Source organism: Schistocerca americana, chromosome 2, assembly GCF_021461395.2.
Source record: "Schistocerca americana isolate TAMUIC-IGC-003095 chromosome 2, iqSchAmer2.1, whole genome shotgun sequence".
Classification (NCBI taxonomy): domain Eukaryota; kingdom Metazoa; phylum Arthropoda; class Insecta; order Orthoptera; family Acrididae; genus Schistocerca; species Schistocerca americana.
The window spans coordinates 793,943,524-793,962,868 of NC_060120.1; positions in this window are offsets into that span (position 1 = coordinate 793,943,524).

The window sequence follows — 19,345 nt, forward strand, 5'->3', positions numbered from 1 at the left end:
AGTTCAAGTTCCTAGGCGTTTGGATAGATAGTAAGCTGTTGTGGAAAGCCCATGACCAGGATCTTGTTCAGAAACTAAAAGCTGCTTTATTTACCATTAGAACAGTATCTGAAATAAGTGACAGTTCAACACGAAAAATAGTCTACTTCGCATATTTTCATACGCTTATGTCGTATGGTATTATTTTTTGGGGTAATTCTTCTGATTCAAAAAGGGTATTTTTGGCTCAAAAACTGGCTGTTCGAGCTGTATGTGGTGTAAGTTAGAGAACCTCTTGTCGACCCCTATTCAATAGTCTGGGAATTCTGACATTGCCCTCACAGTATATATTTTCTTTAATGTCGTTTGTTGTTAGCAATATTAGCCTATTCCCAACAGTTAGCAGCTTTCACTCAGTTAATACTAGGCAGAAATCAAATCTGTATGTGGAATGCACTTCCTTGACTCTTGTGTAGAAAGGAGTGCAGTATTCTGCTGCGTCCATTTTCAATAAGCTACCACAATATCTCAAAAATCTTAGCAATAGCCCAAAGTCTTTTAAGTCTAAACTGAAGAGTTTCCTCATGGCACACTCCTTCTATTCTGACGAGGAGTTCCTAGAAGAGCTAAAAAATTAAGCAAATTCCAGTGTTACATTGTCCATTTTCTTTATTTAAACTTACCACTTGTCTTCTGAATATGTTTTTATGTTTTATTTTATCTGTTTCTACTATCGTGCTATAGTTTCATGTATTGACTCGTTCCATGACCATGGAGATTTCTCCTTAATTTGGTCCCACGGAACAATAAATAAATAAATAAAAAATAAATAGTAATGGTCAACATAAATTACGGCTTTGTGATGTTCCTAAATAAATGTGTAATATAACTGGAACCTGTGTCAATTAATCCAGATGAGCACATTATTCCATTTCCTGCCTTCTTTTCTCTTTTTGTGGCAAGTGATTTAATACAGACTTAGCGAGTTTGAGATTTCGGTTATGGCACTTGGTGTAATTTGTTTTGTTGTCTAATTTGGATCTCCTCAAGAATGATATGTTATGAAAGCGTACTGGGAAGTAATGGTTCCGAATTATTTTGCGAAAATTCTTTAAGTTTTCTTTTTAAATGAAACTAAGTTATTAACATTCTACATCTTCATTCTTCATGTGTACATATGTGCAGCCCTCAGCCGATAGAGAGCTACGAATTGTAACATGCAACATGGCAGTGTGTAACGTAACTATGCATGAGAAACAGCGCGCTCTAATCGAGTTTCAAATTTGAAGATTTCGTCCACACATGCCCAATCCATCTTTCCCTCAGCACGACAATGGCAGGCCATACCCGAGTATTACAGTATCTGTAACAACCCGGCGTCTCGGATTTACTGTCCTCGGTCTTCCGCCATACAGTCCCGAGTTGGCCCCATCCGATTTTTATATGTTTCCAGAACTTAAAGAACTCCTTCGAGGACTTCACTTGTGGTTGTGATGAAGCGCTGCAAGCAGAGCCGACTTGTGGTTCCGTCAACAGAGTCAGACGTTCTACAGTGACGAAATCACGAAACTGGCTTCTCGTTGGGAGAAATATGTTGATCGTCAGGGTGACTATGTTGACAAATATGTAGACATAAAGAGTAAAGACGTACAATGTTAAAGATTGAAGAGTTTTCGTATGCATTAACACACCATCGCATACACTGTTTCTTAAGCTGTTTCTTAAGGGATACATATCCTACAAGTACATTTTTAGCTCTGAACGTAACGATTATTGGTCAGAGAAGGCAGACAAATTTATGAAGAGTAATAAGCACTTAAAAATAAATTACCTTTGAAACAACAGCAATAACTAATAAACTTGTTAAAGTGAAGAAATATAACGTATATACTACGGTGTGTGGGAGCGGCACGTCGTGTAACTGAAATTTTGCGGCACGATTCTATTCCCGCACGGCCTACTGGCCGCACCAGCTTGTGTCTGGCATGCATCTCCCGTCAGACAGCGCCACGCCAAAGCTTGCTCTGGTAGTGCAACCCAGTGGTGTGTAGTCTCAAGTGCAAATACCATAACCTCCCACATCGTCTAGTAGTAGTTGGTTCTCCCCTGGCCTCAACGGCGCAATATCTCAAAATTATTCGACCTTCATGGTCAACTTTGGAGAGTAGTGCGTCTGATCGATATCCACCTCCATTTTCGTTACCTGAACTTGCCACTAATTTCAGGAAGAATAATATAAAATTCGCTTGAAAACTGCATGAAGCCCTTATTTATCCATTCCCAGTTGGCTGGAGGCTGTTTTGAATGCCAACGGATTTTCTGCATCTTATTAGCTGCAATACTGGTTTGTGACTTTGGTGTTTCCACGTTTTTATTCACTGCTAGTACATACGCAGTAAAATATCCATTCCAGATGCATTTCCGCACAATGTAGTTTATCCAGTCGAAGATCAGGTGCAAGAAACGCCAAAAGTCTCATTTTCTCTTTCTATTTCCTCCTGACCTTCTCTATTACATTCCTCCTTGAGTGTTCCACTTTTCTTCCTTTCCCTCACTTTCCCTCTTCATGTCACCCTATCTCTCTGTCACCCTACCGAATATTCACAGGTTATGGTATTTGCACTTACGAGACTGGTTATTTGTATATATATATATATATATATATATATATATATATATGTGTGTGTGTGTGTGTGTGTGTGTGTGTGTGTGTAAGAGACAAGTACTGACAGGAGGAATAATATGAGGAAGGAGGGGAGGATTTCACACAACGCACTCTCGAATACTGAAGCTCTAACCCAACCTTCAGAGTGTGGCCTTACCATATAGAGCGGCAAAACTAGTTCGTGTGAAAGGACGGAAGAATGCTCTTTCCACCACAGCCCCTCCCTGTGTTAAGGGGCGGTGCACGTTCCATTTGATGCTAGAGAATAACACATACAGACACACTGACTGAAGTACTCACGCATGCAAAAACTGTCACATAGAATGTCACACAGAATCCCCTTGATGCATCTGAAACTAGCAGAACGATGTGGGAAGTTTTCTTCCCTTATGGGATAGAAAAAAACCGAAAAGCATTTATCAGATACAAACCAGTCTCAACAGAGTGTGAGTCAACTTCTAATGAGACGGTAAATTAGAGGCCCTGACACAATTAACTTGTCGCTGAGTTGTTTCCAAATTTAGTACGACGTTCACTTTGAAACATTTCAGTATATGTGTGAATGTGTTACTAAAGTAGCAAGCAGTGCCATCTGTTAATGGCGTGTGGAAGTACTTCTATTTTTGTATTGTCTGTGCACGATTCTCATATTGTTATTTTTCAGTTCCGTATTTTCTTTGTTTTGTTAAAATTATAGAATGCATAGCGTGAAAGGAAATGTTTATCTGTAAACATTTTGTTAACATTGGGTAAAGATTGGCTCGAGGCAGGGAAAACACATTATTTGTTGTTGCGGAACTGTGTGTGTGTGTGTGTGTGTGTGTGTGTGTGTGTTTCGTAAAGTTGGTGACTTGCCGACGAATTGTGGACTACCGGAAATCAAGTGGCAGAATGATGAACGAATGGAGAAAGCTGAAGTCATTTACCACTTATCCAGCCGGCCGCTGTGGCCGAGCGGTTCTAGGTGCTTCAGTCCGGATCTGCGCTGCTGCTACGATCGCAGGTTCGAATCCTGCCTCGGGCATGGATGTGTGTGATGTCCTTAGGTTAGTTAGGTTTAAGTAGTTCTAAGTTCTAGAGGACTGATGGCCTCATCAGTTAAGTCCCATAGTGCTCAGAGCCATTTGAACCATTTATTTCCGTTAGATATTCTTCAAATACGAACGTAAATACAGATCGTTAAAACAGCAGAATCTGTTTCGAACAAAGTAGTGCCTTTACAGCAAGAGAGACACGACAGCAATCGTTATGTTGTATTTTTTGATGTCCTGTAGCACTGCACTTCAGAGTGCTAGATGTTTACGCCACTGCACATAGGCTTAGGAGGGACGACACGGAGTGAAAGACCAGGACAGTTCGATGTTGAAACTCTCTGGCACACTTCTTGCGGCTGTGTAGTTGTTAGGAAGGGAAGACGCAGCACGTACAGCTCAGAGCGGCACTCTTTCACAATGCGGCCCTTGATCGAGCAAACATGTATGCACGAATTAGCAACTAACTCAGCTAATTAAATAGTTGTAAATATTGAAATATGCATTAACTACAAACTAATTTTGTTCATTGAATAGTTTAACCATTTCTTTGCGTTTTGTGACGTAAATCTCTAGTTCATCTCGAAGATCTAACCGTCCACTTCTTCTGACATTATACAAAACTTTATGATCAGCTGCATGAAGCAGCGACTAACTCCGCTAAGTAAATCGTAAATATTAAATCATGCATTAGTTACAAACTCATTTTGATCATTGAGGAATTTATCCGATTCTTTGGGTTTTGTGGAATAAATCTCCAGTTCTTCTAAAAAGTCTAACCGTGTACTTCTCTGGCCATCTCAAAATTGTAGTTGTTCGTCAGTACTACCATATCACTTCCCTCCTTTGCTTATGTAAAGCTAATGACGTTTTATTGCTGACTGAGGTGTGTACCTTGAATCTCCAGCAAAGAACCTGCTTGTCAGGTCGATACAGCTTTTACGTCGACCGCAACATGATAATTCGTAGACCCCATGTTTCCCGTATGTGTTACTCCTATGTGGAAAGTTATAATCCACTCGTGTTCTGATGTTATCTGCTGTCCAAAACGCTACTTTAACTTTTTTCCTCGGGAATATGTGCTCAGTTCTATCTGATGTTTTGTCTATATATTTCATGGTGACGTACTTGATGAGGAACTCACTGAAATATGATCGAATAATTGTCGTATTTCATGGATATTAGGATTGTAGATTACCTTATAGAGGATGCGCACATCTATTGAAAGAGTAGAGAAGCAAATTGCACATGTGTTATATAATTACCGGGTTTCGTATTTTATGTAGAGCTGACAAAACATTAACACAAATTCCGCCCATACGTATGAGCCATATGCATGTTAACAGCACTTCACCGAGCTCACAAGTAGAGCTAGTGAAAATAATTGATTCATGCCTTAATTTAAGCTTTTGTAACCTCTATTGTAGCATCTGAAGGTGGCCTTTGGAGGGGAAACCATTTATGATAGTATAATAAAACAGTGACTGAGTCAAAAATAAAAAGAAGCCTTACAATAATTCAATCACCGTCCTTTCCAAAAGCCGCGCGGGATTAGCCGAGCGGTCTAGGGCGCTGCAGTCATGGTCTGTGCGGTTGATCCCGGCGGAGCTTCGAGTCCTCCCTCGGGCATGGGTGTGTGTTTGTCCTTAGGATAATTTAGGTAAAATAGTGTGTAAGCTTCGGGACTGATGACCTTAGCAGTTAAGTCCCATAAGATTTCACACATATTTGACTTTTTTCCTTCCCAAAAACTGGCCTTATTATATAAAAATAATCAGAAATAACTACTACGAAAGATTCAGTAAAAAGTGGTACATCATACAAACAGTAGTAAAATGTACGATTTGTTTACATCTGACGAATCAGTCTTACTTGTTCTTGCCCAAGGGTGCACATTTATAATTGTAATAGGACAAGTATTCCTAGTTTGCAATTACGCCAGTAGGATACTCAGCGCTTTTCTTCCATTTTGCCCAACAGACGAACATTGGTGACAGATACAGGGAGTATTGTTTCCATGCCTCTGAATCCCTCACAAGCATCGGAATGCGTCAGAAAGATAGGGAACAACTTCTGCAAGTACTGACTCTTAGTTGTCATTCCACAAAACAGCTAGCGCCCACAAGAAGGCAGGTGAGTGGAGGGATAGTAAGAAGAATAATCGACAGTGAAGAGTAAAAGGAAAAATGAGAAATTAAGGGGGCATCGAGAGAGTGTGTCCTTGAATTACAAATTCAGTGCCAGGTCAAACATTTACAATAGAGAGGAGGATCATTTCTTTCTCTGTCTCCACATAATGAGATGTTATGATTTCTGTATCTCACTGACGATACTGGCATTTCCAACCTTTCCTCTGGTTGGCTGAATGGTCTTTATGCACTTTGCTGACAGATATACATCAATAGAATGAAAAACCAATCCAAGTTGCAAATATATTATTTTTCAAACGATGACTAGCTTTTGGCAGAGACCCATTTTCAAATCAACATAATAAAGTCGAAAATGGCATTTCCGAAGATTCCAACAAAATGTGTAATGTACATTGACAGTGCATTCAGGTGATTCCGGATGCTGGAAGTTCGTACATATACATCGTCTGAAAATACGAGTTTAGCGGGTTTTGTCAGTTGCGAAAGTCTCTTGAGTAAGTTAAAAAAGAAAAATGATATTTGACAAGAACTAGACAAAAATAACGCTGTTTCCACTGTGTGTATAGTGAATGAACCGTGGGAAACAGAATGGATTAAGGCGCGAACGGCAAAGAATTCGGCTCGTGAGCTAGTATCACAGTGATCAGCCTCACTGCACATTTGCCCCAATGTCAGCGTACGCTGTCGGAGCACAAGGATGGGGAAGAGGGAGAAACTGCAAATGTCCTGCATTTAAATGGCAGTGTAGTTGCACTGCCTAGTTTTGTTGGTTGGTTTGGGGGAAGAGACCAAACAGCGAGGTCATCGGTTCCATCGGGTTAGGGAAGGACGAAGAAGGAAGTCGGCCGTGCCCTTTCAAAGGAACCATCCCGGAATTTGCCTGGAGTGATTCAGGGAAATCACGGAAAACCTGAATCAGGATGGCAGGACGCGGGATTGAACCGTCGTCCTCCAGAATGCGAGTCCAGTGTGCTAGCCACTGCGCCACCTTGCTCGGTTGCACTGCTTACCGCCTGGTTTTGTATTTAACATTTCGCACAGTGTAGGTCATAACAAACTAATTTTCAATATTATTTAATTACTTTTGGCGCCCTGAAGATATAATTTTTACCTGGTACAAACGGTTGGCATACGAAAGACGCAGACAATTTCACATGTTTTATCATTCAGGTTGGCGCATAGACGTGACTTACTTAGTTTCATAATTGAAAAAATGTCTTTCACAAAATGTTTTTGTTGTTGTGGTCTTCAGTCTAAAGACTAGTTTGATGCAGATCTTCATGCTACTCTATCCTGTGCAAGCTTCTTCATCTCCAAGTACCTACTGCAACCTACATCCTTCTGAATCTGTTTAGTGTATTCATCTCTTGGTCTCCCTCTTCTATTTTTACCCTCTACGCTGCGCTCCAATACTAAATTGGCGATCCCTTGATGCCTCAGAGCATGTCCCACCAACCGTCAAGTTGTGCCACAAACTTCTCCCCAATCTTATTCAATACCTCCTCATTAGTTATGTAATCTTCAGCATTCTTCTGTAGCACTACATTTCGAAAGCTTCTCTTCTTGTCCAAACTATTTATCGTCCATGTTTCGCTTCCATGCATGGCTACATTCCATAAAAATATTTTCATAAAAGACTTGGCACTTAAAGCTACACTCGATGTTAACAAATTTCTCTTCTTGAAATTCTCTTTCCTTGACATTGCCAGTCTACATTTTATATCCTCTCCACTTCGACCATCATCAGTTAGTTAGAAAAACTCATCTACTACTTTAAGTGTCTCATTTACTAACCTAATTCCTTCAGCATCACCAGCTTTAATTCGACTACATTCCATCACCCTCGTTTTGCTTTTGTGATGTTCATCTTAACCCTTCTCCATTATAATTATCCGGGCTGTTACGCCGTGGTCGGTTGATGAATTCCGTGTCGATTCCCAACGTTTCGTCTTCGACTGCGGGACACATCTTCAAGGGGATCCATAGCTCGATGGAAGGTCCAACACAACCACTGGCTCGCCACTATAGAGTAGCGAGCCAGTGGGTGTGTTGGACCTACCATCCAGCTACGGACCCCCTTGAAGATGTCTCCCGCAGTCGAAGACGAAACGTTGGGAATCGACACGGAATTCATCAACCGACCACGGCATAACAGCCCGGATAATTATAATGGACATGATATTTCCGGCCGTGAAAGTCTACATTTTAGTATCTTAATCCTTCTGTGAAGACCCTGTACATTCCGTTCAAATGCTCGTCCAGGACCTTTGCTGTCTCTGACCGATTTACAATGTCATCGGCGAACCTCAAAGTTTTTATTTCTTCTCCATGGATTTCAATTCCTACTCCAAACCTTTCTTTTGTATTCTTTACTGCTTGTTCAATATACAGATTGAATAACATTGGAGATAGGCTACCACCCAGTCTCACTTCCTTCCCAACCACTACTTCCCTTTCATGCCCCTCGACTCTTATAACTGCAATCTGGTTTTGTACAAATTATAAATAGCCTTTCGCTCCCTGTATTTTACCCCTGCCACCTTCAGAATTTGAAAGAGAGTCTTCCAGTCAACATTGTTAAAAGGGTTCTGTAAGTCCACAAATGCTAGAAACGTAGGTTTTCCTTTCCTTACTCTACCTTCTAAGATAAGTCGTAGGGTCAGGGATTGCCTCACGTGTACCAACATTTCTACGGAATCCAAACTGATCGTTCACACCATATATCGATCCAAATATTGAAGCAGTTTTGAAACATCGTTATTGAGATGTGGAATGTCTACCTGAGGCAAGAAGCGTAGATGTCTCGGATAGTTTTACTCGTAAAGGTATTTGTCATTAAATAGGGAACTAATTTGCAAGTCCATCAGTTACGTCTGCACAAGTACAGGGATGCTTCCAACTGAAATGGCAAACGCTCTCAAAAACAGCTGGAAAACAAATGTAAGATCTACACTGTCCTCGAGAAAATTAGGAAACTAACTTCGTAATTTTTTCAGGCTCACAGTAAATTATTCATATCTTGTGTCTCCTTTAACAGCTCTGGGCTTAGTGAACTGGACTGGATTTCTCAGACTGTGTCCCTTCATTCATTATGTGCTGCTTGCCTAAAAAATTTAGCACGAATTGCTTCTTGATGTAAGGAACAATGAATCCCGTCCGTCGATCATTGTAATTTTTTGCTCTTTCAATGTCAACTAAAGCTTTAAATCATTTCTGCATGCTATTGTAGCATCGTTTCACAGCAGATGTGTCGTACGGTCACTTATGCCACTATATTATACATAGACTGAGAATTTCCATACTGCCTCTTCTTGTGAAAGCAGCCACTGGATCTGTGAACGTCCTTTATACTACGAACAAATAGGGAAGGGTAAGCAGCTTTGATATAACGATTCTGCCGAATTGAAGAGAGTTGTGCAGACCGAAAAAAGGTGCACTATAATACTAAACGAATTGCCGTGCTGTACCGAGTTCTTCCGAGAAGGTACGAGCAAAACCGAGACAGGCCGAACCTTGGCCTGCACGTGGCCCACACACGCTGCCCACGTATCACACTTTGTATTGGCAATAACGACCCTACTTCAAGAATTACTTCCTTTTGCTTCCTGTATGGCATGATATGCCTCCGAGCTAGGGAACGAAGAAACTCTACCATGAAACTTGAACTGTGTTAGACTGTGTGAACTGTGTTGAAACTCCCATATTTCTCCTGTTCTTTCGATTGTGGCTGTAGTGGCTACTATCCATAAAGTACGAGGCATTTTAAGCCTATCCAACCAACTGCACCACACTTCCACTTCTACAGTGAAAATAAGAAGCGTGCATGAATTCAACTTATGCATAAAACGATACACTGTATATTGTCAAAAGATCCATACGATTTCGTAAAGGTATATATTTTACATGTAAGTACAAACAATAACATTTCATTTACTTTTTACAAATGATCTGTGTGCCCAGCACTGAACTCACGACAGACATTGAGCTTATAGTCGAACGTCCCATAATTCTGCAAACCTATCTCGTGTTGCCGCACTGATTAGGGAATGGTCCAGTCCATCATGACGAAACCTGTCCTGAAATTTTTCACACAGGAAGAATACGTCGAAAGCAATGCACTGTCAAAATTGTAGCTGCTAAGGCGCACTGCAAGAATCTTTTAAAAAATGTTAAATTTGTTCATTTTTGCCGCAAGAAAAATCGCTTATGGCAGCGGTTGGTTCTTTCCCTTCCCGCGTAGCTGCGAATCAAGCAGATGCAGTTGTGGCAAGAGATCGCTTGACAAGATAGCGCAAAGTCCACGTTGCCCGCACACAATTTTTAAGCCCGTAAATGATATAAAAATGTCTCAGATCCTTAATGTTTTGAATAACTCGCAGTTCACATCGACGACAATACTGCTGCAGATGTAATTGTTACGCAAGTGACAAGCAGAGGAAAGAAAATCATGTCAATCTATGGTATTGCCGGCCGGTGTGGCCGTGCGGTTCTAAGCGCTTCAGTTTGGAACCGCGTGACCGCTACGGTCGCAGGTTCGAATCCTGCCTCGGGCATGGATGTGTGATGTCCTTAGGTTAGTTAGGTTTAAGTAGTTCTAAGTTCTAGGGGACTGATGACCTCAGTAGTTAAGTCCCATAGTGCTCAGAACCATTTGAACCAATCTATGGTATTAAATTGCAGACGACTTTCATCAGTCGGGAATTTAATTTATTGACACGAAATATTATGAAACAATTCCTGTAGCACAGTTCTTACTATAATTTTTGAATAATATATATTTTGCTGTCAGTGGAACAGCTCCTTGTTTATTCCCTGTAGTCGCCACAAAAATACAAAGTGTGCATTGTATGACGAAAACAAACATCTTCCATACACGAGGCACACCTGATAAAAGAAAAATTAATGCATCAAGTTTTATTTAGACAGACGTGCGATGGAATAAGAAATTGTTGTGGCCATTGTTCTTCATATTGTGTTGGGCACCAGACATACTTGACCAAATTCGTAAAATGTGGTGATGCAAACTGACAATCCAAAAATGATTGACGTTCAACAATACATTTCCGCTGATAAACCTGAAGCGACAGAAAGCTAATGGAAATTATATTGCCTTTTAGTTTTCTGAAATGTGCTTTACACTGCTGAATTATTATTATTATTGTTGTTGTTGTTATTGTCGAGAGGCTGAATCGCCCTAGCAGTTCCGGACGAAATCTGGATGTAATTAACCGTCTTTTCGTCGTCCTAAAGAGAGATGTCATTATATCCAGTGTAATAAAAGCGATAAATTACTTTCTGAAAATTGTGAGAAGGCGTCCCGTTATTCTCTCCCCAAATTATCAGGTAAAAGTATTTTTTTCTTTTTTTTTTCTTTTTAATGTTTGGTGCTAATCTCCCCGAAGGCGGTTAAAGATACGTGGAAACAGTAATCCGCTGATACTTCTCACTGGCATTGTTATGTACGTATGTAAAATATCATTCATCGACGGCACAACCGACTCTTTTCTCTTCTCTCACACAGTTCTTGCACGAAAGCTAGTTGAATGGCTTTGTATACAGCATTTTAGGGTCAAACAAGAAGCTTCGTCTCCATGTGAAATGCGAATTTCTCTATAGTATTACATAATGACATCTCCTCTACTCGTTTATTTCAGTTAAAGTTCATCATTTTGCGACTTCAGTTTCCGTAGAATCCTCTGAATTTCTTTAGCCACGTCGAAGAAGTCTGTAAATCAGTGATGTTGTCCGCCCCTGGTAGCTAAGTGGTCAGCACAGCGGAATGTCATACCAAACGGCTGGGTCGGAGATTTTTTCCGCTCAGAGACTGGGTGTTGTGTTGTCCTTATCATCATCATTTCATCCCCATCGGCACACAAATCGCCGAAGTGGCGTCAACTCGTAAGACTTGCTCCAGGCGAACTGTCTACCCGATGGGAGGCCCTAGGCACACGGCATTTTATTTATCAGTAATGTTTATCTCACTTGTAATTCAGTGAACCCTGTTTCATAGAGCACCCCTTGGTAGCAGTGCACTGACTCTCACGAGCATCTCTAAAATCTCTGAATAGTTTTTCTTTCATACCTCCGCAAGTTTCATTGTGATGCATAAATTTACAGCCGTTCTTTTTCACTGAATGCTATTACGCTCGTATAATACGTGTTTTATTAGCCATCTACTTTTGTTCTGGACTGTAATTAGCACAACACTCACCATTTTAAACACAGTTCACGAAATCGTCAGAGTTATTTACTGTTTTCGTAATTTCTAACGAAATTTCAAAATCATTCGAACGAGTGTCCAAGAAATTAACTAGTAAATAACACACACACAGGTCTCAGGGTAAGTAGGTAACTTCAGTTGCATACCACGATGTGGTCATTTCATCTTTGCAAGGTTGAAACCATCAACTGGATTCGACATTACTGTGAAACTGTGGAACCTGTACAAATACGGTGGTTATTACCAAGTATGCACCAAGAAATCATAAAGGAAGTCAATTCAGTTTTATCTTTATTGTTAAAACTTACCCATACCGAAAAAAGACATTGCTATCTATTAGGGATATCGTATGATTTGCAGATTAGTAAGTGAACAGCTGTGTCAGTGAAACTGTCCATGGAAACTAAAATTCGCTTTACAAATTACTAAAGCGCTGTGCTGGCTTACCTGTTAATTGATTTGCCTTCAATCAAGGCTTTGTGTTCACCGGGTTGCGCATGTGGTGATTACTATGGCTATAGCACGGGTATACGTTTTTCCAGCCGCCTGCCGAGTTACGAATTTCAACTATTTTTAAAAATGCTTTCAGTGTGTCTTAACAGCTAAAATTTTAACACTGTGCTTTTTTATTGTATTCTTCCCGTATAAGAAATTTTAAGGACTCGATGGTTCACCTGACAGTGCTGTTGCTATTTGGTGTCGCTGTATCACATTTCAGCCAATGTAATTGGTAGTGGCGGCACATATACGAAGTCTTTCACAAACAGTTTCCAAAGAAAGAAAGAAAGGGGGGGGGGGGGGGTAGGGGGCGAATGACATACCTTGAGATCACGCATCCATGGAGAGCAATGGGATGAGGGGCGTTCAATAAGGAATGCAACACATATTTTTTTCTCAAAGCAGGTTGGTTTTATTTGAGATTTCAATACATTATACTATTCCCCACTCTCTTGGAAGCAAAACCTTACTTTTTCAACACAGTTTTCTTTGACTGCGACAGCCTTACACCGCATTACTGAGATGGCCTGTATGCTGGCGTGGTACCACTTTACTGGTCCATGTCGGAGCCAACGTCTTGCTGTTTCAATAACCTCCCCATCATCCATTTACTACTTCAACGGGGTTCATCCTTCACTGGACCAAACAGATGGAAGTCTGAATGTGCGAAATCCGGGTTGTAGGGTGGGTGAGGAATGCTGCAGCACCAGAGACATCTACCGCAGCGGCAACACTGCAGACAGACCAGCGATGCAGGTTGCCGACTCCGCTGCGTAGTCTGGCCGGCGCAAGAGTGTTTACAAGCAAGTACCACAGTTGACAAAAAAACACGTGGGTGCGGCCAACGTTCATCAGAGGGCATCAACCTGCAGCATAGGAAGAGGGCGCGACGATCAACGAACTATTTGCTGGCGGTCACTTGTGTGCAAATACTCTCAGAAATATCCTTGCACGCGGAGCTAGATAAGCCGGCGCCTGGCCGTTCAGCGGGCAGTTCATGACTCGTCGAGTGCGAAGAAGATCGGCGAGTCTAGCTGTGTGCCACCTCGACCATCCTCTCGTCCGCAATGAGTGTGCTACGTCGCTTCCGTCTAGTAGGCAATCTACCAGCTCCTAACAGCCGACTTCGACGTGGAACAGTTGTATGGGTATAGAGTCGAAGGAAACACCGATTATAGGAATTAGTTGTTATTTGTTTGATCCGCTGAACGGATCATTACTTCTTTTTTTGTTTTTGTTTTCAAGAGTGTGTTACTGTCAGTGGTTTATTGTAGTTTACTTAATAAAAAAGTGGGCAAACCGAGTTGGTTTTTGCTCTGTAGATTTAGCTAGGAAGAACAGACCAATGAAGTTTTGTGAGCTACCCTCCGTCGCGCAGACTGGTGGGAGGCCTTGTGTTGTCATGGAGAAGCTGAAGATCATTTGAATTTTTGTGGCGACGAATACGCTGAAGTCTTTTCCACAATTTCCTGACGGTAGCACAATACACTTCACAGTTGCACTATGAAGGAGAACATCAAATAGAGTAACCTCTTCGCAGTCCCAGAAGACCGTCGGCATGACTTCCGGATGAAGGTGCGGCTTTGAACTTTTTCATCGCGCTACTCCATAGACTGCCGTTTTGTTCCCAGTTCGCTGTCATAAACCCACGTTTCATCGCCTGTGACAATGTTCGACAAGGATTCGTCATGGTCAGCCTCGTAACGCGCAAGCAATTCTGTACAGGTGGTCCTTCGTTGCTCTTTATGGGTTTCTGTTAGGAGAGGAGGAACCTAGCGGATACGCACCTTTGAGTACCACGACTAGTTGAGTCTGTCAGCGTCAGACACGTCCAGTCAAGCAGCGAGATGATCCGCCGATCACTTCGAAATAGGGTGTCCGCACTGCAAGAGTCACAGCTGTGTGCAACCGGCCGGCAGGCAGATCAGAGAGGTTTGCGCGACCCTTTTTGGTTGATGACAGACGCCTCATTCAGCGATTTATCGTGCTTTAGTTCGATGCCAGGTGTCCGGAGGCATTCTGCAAGCACCTATGAATATCTTCCATGTTCTGTTTTCCGCCAAAAGAAACTCAGTGACAGCTCTCTGCTTGGAACGCACCTCTGTTATAGACGCTATTTTAAATGATACGAATAGTGCCGCCACCTATCGGACCTTCATGAAACTATCGGGGCTGAGGCAAGAATTATCCTCAATGTCCCACAGCAAATTCACCATTTTATCGAGGACATTGGCCGAGAAAAAAATTCATTATTTATTGAATTCTCCTCGCGTAATGCAAGAACCGTACGCTCCTTACGGCGAATACGTAGCTGAGAAAGCTCATTGTTAATGAATACTGTTACGTGCTGGAACTTTTGGTTTCGATACGTAACCTAAAATTAACCCTAAGATTCTATCTACAGGGTGTTTCAAAAATGACCGGTATATTTGAAACGGTAATAAAAACTAAACGAGCAGCGATAGAAATACACCGTTTGTTGCAATATGCTTGGGACAACAGAACATTTTCAGGCAGACAAACTTTCGAAATTACAGTAGTTACAATTGTCAACAACAGATGGCGCTGCGGTCTGGGAAACTCTATAGTACGATATTTTCCACATATCCACCATGCGTAGCAATAATATGGCGTAGTCTCTGAATGAAATTACCCGAAACCTTTGACAACGTGTCTGGCGGAATGGCTTCACATGCAGATGAGATGTACTGCTTCAGCTGTTCAATTGTTTCTGGATTCTGGCGGTACACCTGGTCTTTCAAGTGTCCCCACAGAAAGAAGTCACAGGGGTTCATGTCTGGCGAATAGGGAGGCCAATCCACGCCGCCTCCTGTATGTTTCAGATAGCCCAAAGCAATCACACGATCATCGAAATATTCATTCAGGAAATTAAAGACGTCGGCCTTGTGATGTGGCCGGGCACCATCTTGCATAAACCACGAGGTGTTCGCAGTGTCGTCTAAGGCAGTTTTTACCGCCACAAATTCACGAAGAATGTCCAGATAGCGTGATGCAGTAATCGTTTCGGATCTGAAAAATGGGCCAATGATTCCTTTGGAAGAAATGGCGGCCCAGACCAGTACTTTTTGAGGATGCAGGGACGATGGGACTGCAACATGGGACTGGACTCGCATTCGGGAGGACGACGGTTCAATCCCGTCTCCGGCCATCCTGATTTAGGTTTTCCGTGATTTCCCTAAATCGTTTCAGGCAAATGCCGGGATGGTTCCTTTGAAAGGGCACGGCCGATTTCCTTCCCAATCCTTCCCTAACCCGAGCTTGCGCTCAGTCTCTAATGACCTCGTTGTCGACGGGACGTTAAACACTAACCACCACTGCAACATGGGGCTTTTCGGTTCCCCATATGCGCCAGTTCTGTTTATTGACGAAGCCGTCCGGTAAAAATAAGCTTCGTCAGTAAACCAAATGCTGCCCACATGCATATCGCCGTCATCAATCCTGTGCACTATATCGTTAGCGAATGTCTCTCGTGCAGCAATGGTTACATTAAACCTCCGTTGAAAACTTCGTCTTGTTGCAACAACACTGTGTTCTAGGCGGTGGAATTCCAACACCAGAAAAATCCTCTGTTCTAAGGAATAAACCATGTTGTCCACAGCACACTTGCACGTTGTGAACAGCACACGCTTACAGCAGAAAGACGGCATACAGAATGGCGCACCAACAGACTGCGTTGTCTTCTATATCTTTCACATCACTTGCAGCGCCATCTGTTGTTGAAAATTGTAACGACTGTCATTTCGAAGGTTTGTCCTCCTGAAAATGTACTGTTGTCCCAAGCATATTGCAACAAACCGTGTATTTCTACCGCTGCTCGTTTAGTTTTTATTGCCGTTTCAAATATACCGGTCATTTTTGAAACACCCTGTATATTGATGTACAGTAAATGGTCTTGTAAAATCTGATGAATAATTTTTGTTCCAACCCGTACTGCTCTCCTGAACCGGACGATGAAAGCTTCTCCGATGTATAGACAACAAAGTTTGCACATTGCAGCCAACCAGTGCTTACAGTGGAGGCAATATCTCCAGCAGTCTCTGCCCTCGCTGGTGCGACGCATAAACTTTATTGGGGCCATGACAAGTGAGTGAAGTTTGCAGCTAATGGCTCGGAACTTGAGCCGGGGCGCTTATAACCCACTCAGGCCGTGCTAAGTGCGTTACCGAGGCAGGACAGGAAACTTGCGAAGAGTGCGAGGAAACGGCGTCGGGTCCCCGCAGGCCGGGGCGCAGCCGATGGGCAGAGACCGGCGAGCCGCGTGTCGGAGTGACCTGCTTTCTGACCTTTAGCTGTGGCTGCGGCAGCGGCGACGGCGGCAGAGGCGGCGGGGTCAGCGGAAACACCCGGCGACTGCCTGCACTCGCCGCCAGGGTTTTATTTCAATCGAGCTGCGTTTTTACGACCGGACCCGCGCGCTCCGAGGCGGCACATACGGTGAAGGCGCACGTCTCAAGTGCAGGGCCGGATGGCGCGAGAAACACAAAACGCCGAGAGAACGCAGCGCAAGGAGCCTGCACGTGGCGTCATTTAAGTGGCTCACTGTAAGAGGTCGATTTGCTGTAGGATTTCCTTCCCAGACTGGGAAGTATAATAATGTCAAGATGCCGACGACATAGCTTTAAAAGTTACGGCATAACAGGACTAGTAAAATGTTTTGATCTGTTTCTAGTAATCACTATGTTGCAAAGGGCTGGCTTCAAAGTTCATAATGTAATCCCCTCAACTGAGGCAACCTGTTACGGAACGGAGGGGAAGGGGGTGAACCAAATGAATAATGCGGGATGGGTGGAGAGCAAGAGGGGTCAGAGACAAAGGGAGAGGTATAAAGTGGCGGGATGTAGGGGGAGAGGTAGTAGAAGGAGAGGGAAGCTAGGTAAGGCCAGGGGACGAAATGGCGAGGGGATAGGGAAGGTTGAGATGAGAAATACGGAGAGGGAGAAAGGGGTCTCGGAGAGAAGCATGGAGGAGAGAGAGGAGTTTTTGTGAAGGGGAGAGGGCAAGTGGGAAAATAACAACTGGGAGAGGAACTATGGGATACGTTATTTATCTCAACTTTCTGCTACCAGTCACTTTTTATTTTATACTTAATCTAACATAATGCAACGCGTTTCGATCATGTTCCGTTCATCTTCAAGCGTTTATACATACATACATACATAGAGAAATGTTACTTAAAAATAAACAGTCTTAAACTAGATTAATCTAAACACTTTGTCCATTGCTTTTTACTGAACCTACTGGTGTGGCATTATGTTAGATTAAGCATAAAATAAAAAAATGACTGGTAGCAGAAACTTGAAATAAATAATTATCCTCCTTCCGCCCAAATCCCACACCAGCAGCTACAGTAAAAAACAATGGACGAAGTGTTCTAGATTAATCTAGTTTAAGACTGTTCATTTTTAAGCAACATTTCTCTATGTACGTATGTATGTATGTATAAATGCTTGAAGATGAACAGAACATGTTCGAAACGCGTTGCATTATGTTAGATTAAGCATAAAATAAAAAAGTGACTGGTAGCAAAAACTTGAAATAAATAATTATCCCACACAGTCACGGATCACAAACATAGACATTATGGCTGAAAATAATTATGGGGTACGTGTTTGGTTGGTAGGGTAGGATGGGAATAGATGCTGGTGTGAGGTTGGTATGTCTCAAGTGGAGGACCGGATGGCCGAGAACACGCAACGCTGGGACCCTGCATGGAGCGACCTCAAAGCGGCACTCAAAATGGTTCAGATGGCTCTGAGCACTATAGGACTTAACATTTGAGGTCATCAGTCACCTAGAACTTAGAACTACTTACACCTAACAAACCTAAGCACTTCACACACATCCATGCCCGAGGCTTGATTCGAACCTGCGACAGTAGCGGTCGCGCGGAGCGGCAGACATAGTTTCGACATTGGGATTTAAGACTTGCCGCAAAAACATAGCAGTAAAATGTTTTGAACTGTTTCTAGTAATCGCTATGTCACAAAGCAGTAAAATGTTTTGAACTGTTTCTAGTAATCGCTATGTCACAAAGGGCTGCCTTCAAAGCTCGTAATGTAATCCGCTCATCTGGGACAACACGTCTTCATACCCGAGATCGCTATCGCACGCCTGTGTGGTTGTGCTCGAATCTGAAGGAGAGAGAGAAACAGCAAGAACAGTTTTGTAGAGCTAGGTGCAGCGAATTTTTTAACTGGTTAAGCAACTGAAATAACAGAAAGGGAAGGCAACCAATTTCTTTTTTGACATTTTCTCACTGATTGGCACTCCCAGTCTTTGTCGTGCGCCCAGTAAAAATTACTTGATACCAGAAGAAAGTGGATAACCGAGTATTCCTTGCCAGAAGCGGGCTGCAGGACGTCACTTCGTATTGCAGCACCTCTACAGCCAGGCGGCGGCTCGGACAGACTTCACTTTGGCAGCAAGAGGCTCTCATCCGGCGGAGCTGAACTTAGATGCAAGTTGTTGGAACAGGGCCAGTGGCTGATTCTGCAGCCACTTTAGTCACCACTTGCAGGTTACGAGAATGGTGAGATACAGCCAAGGTAAGGACTATTTATTTTTAACGATGCTCAGTAATTTCAATATTCGTTGTAAAGACTTGTTTGCAGTTAGACTTTGAACATGCTTTCTACTCTTACCATTGATTCAAAAGCATGCCTTCACTAGCACTTCATATCCTTTGCATTAACTTTTGGCAATCACGGTATGACTTACCTGAACGTTAATATTTTATCCAGAAATGCGTTCATTAGAATCACAACTGTGACTCCGTGCCCTG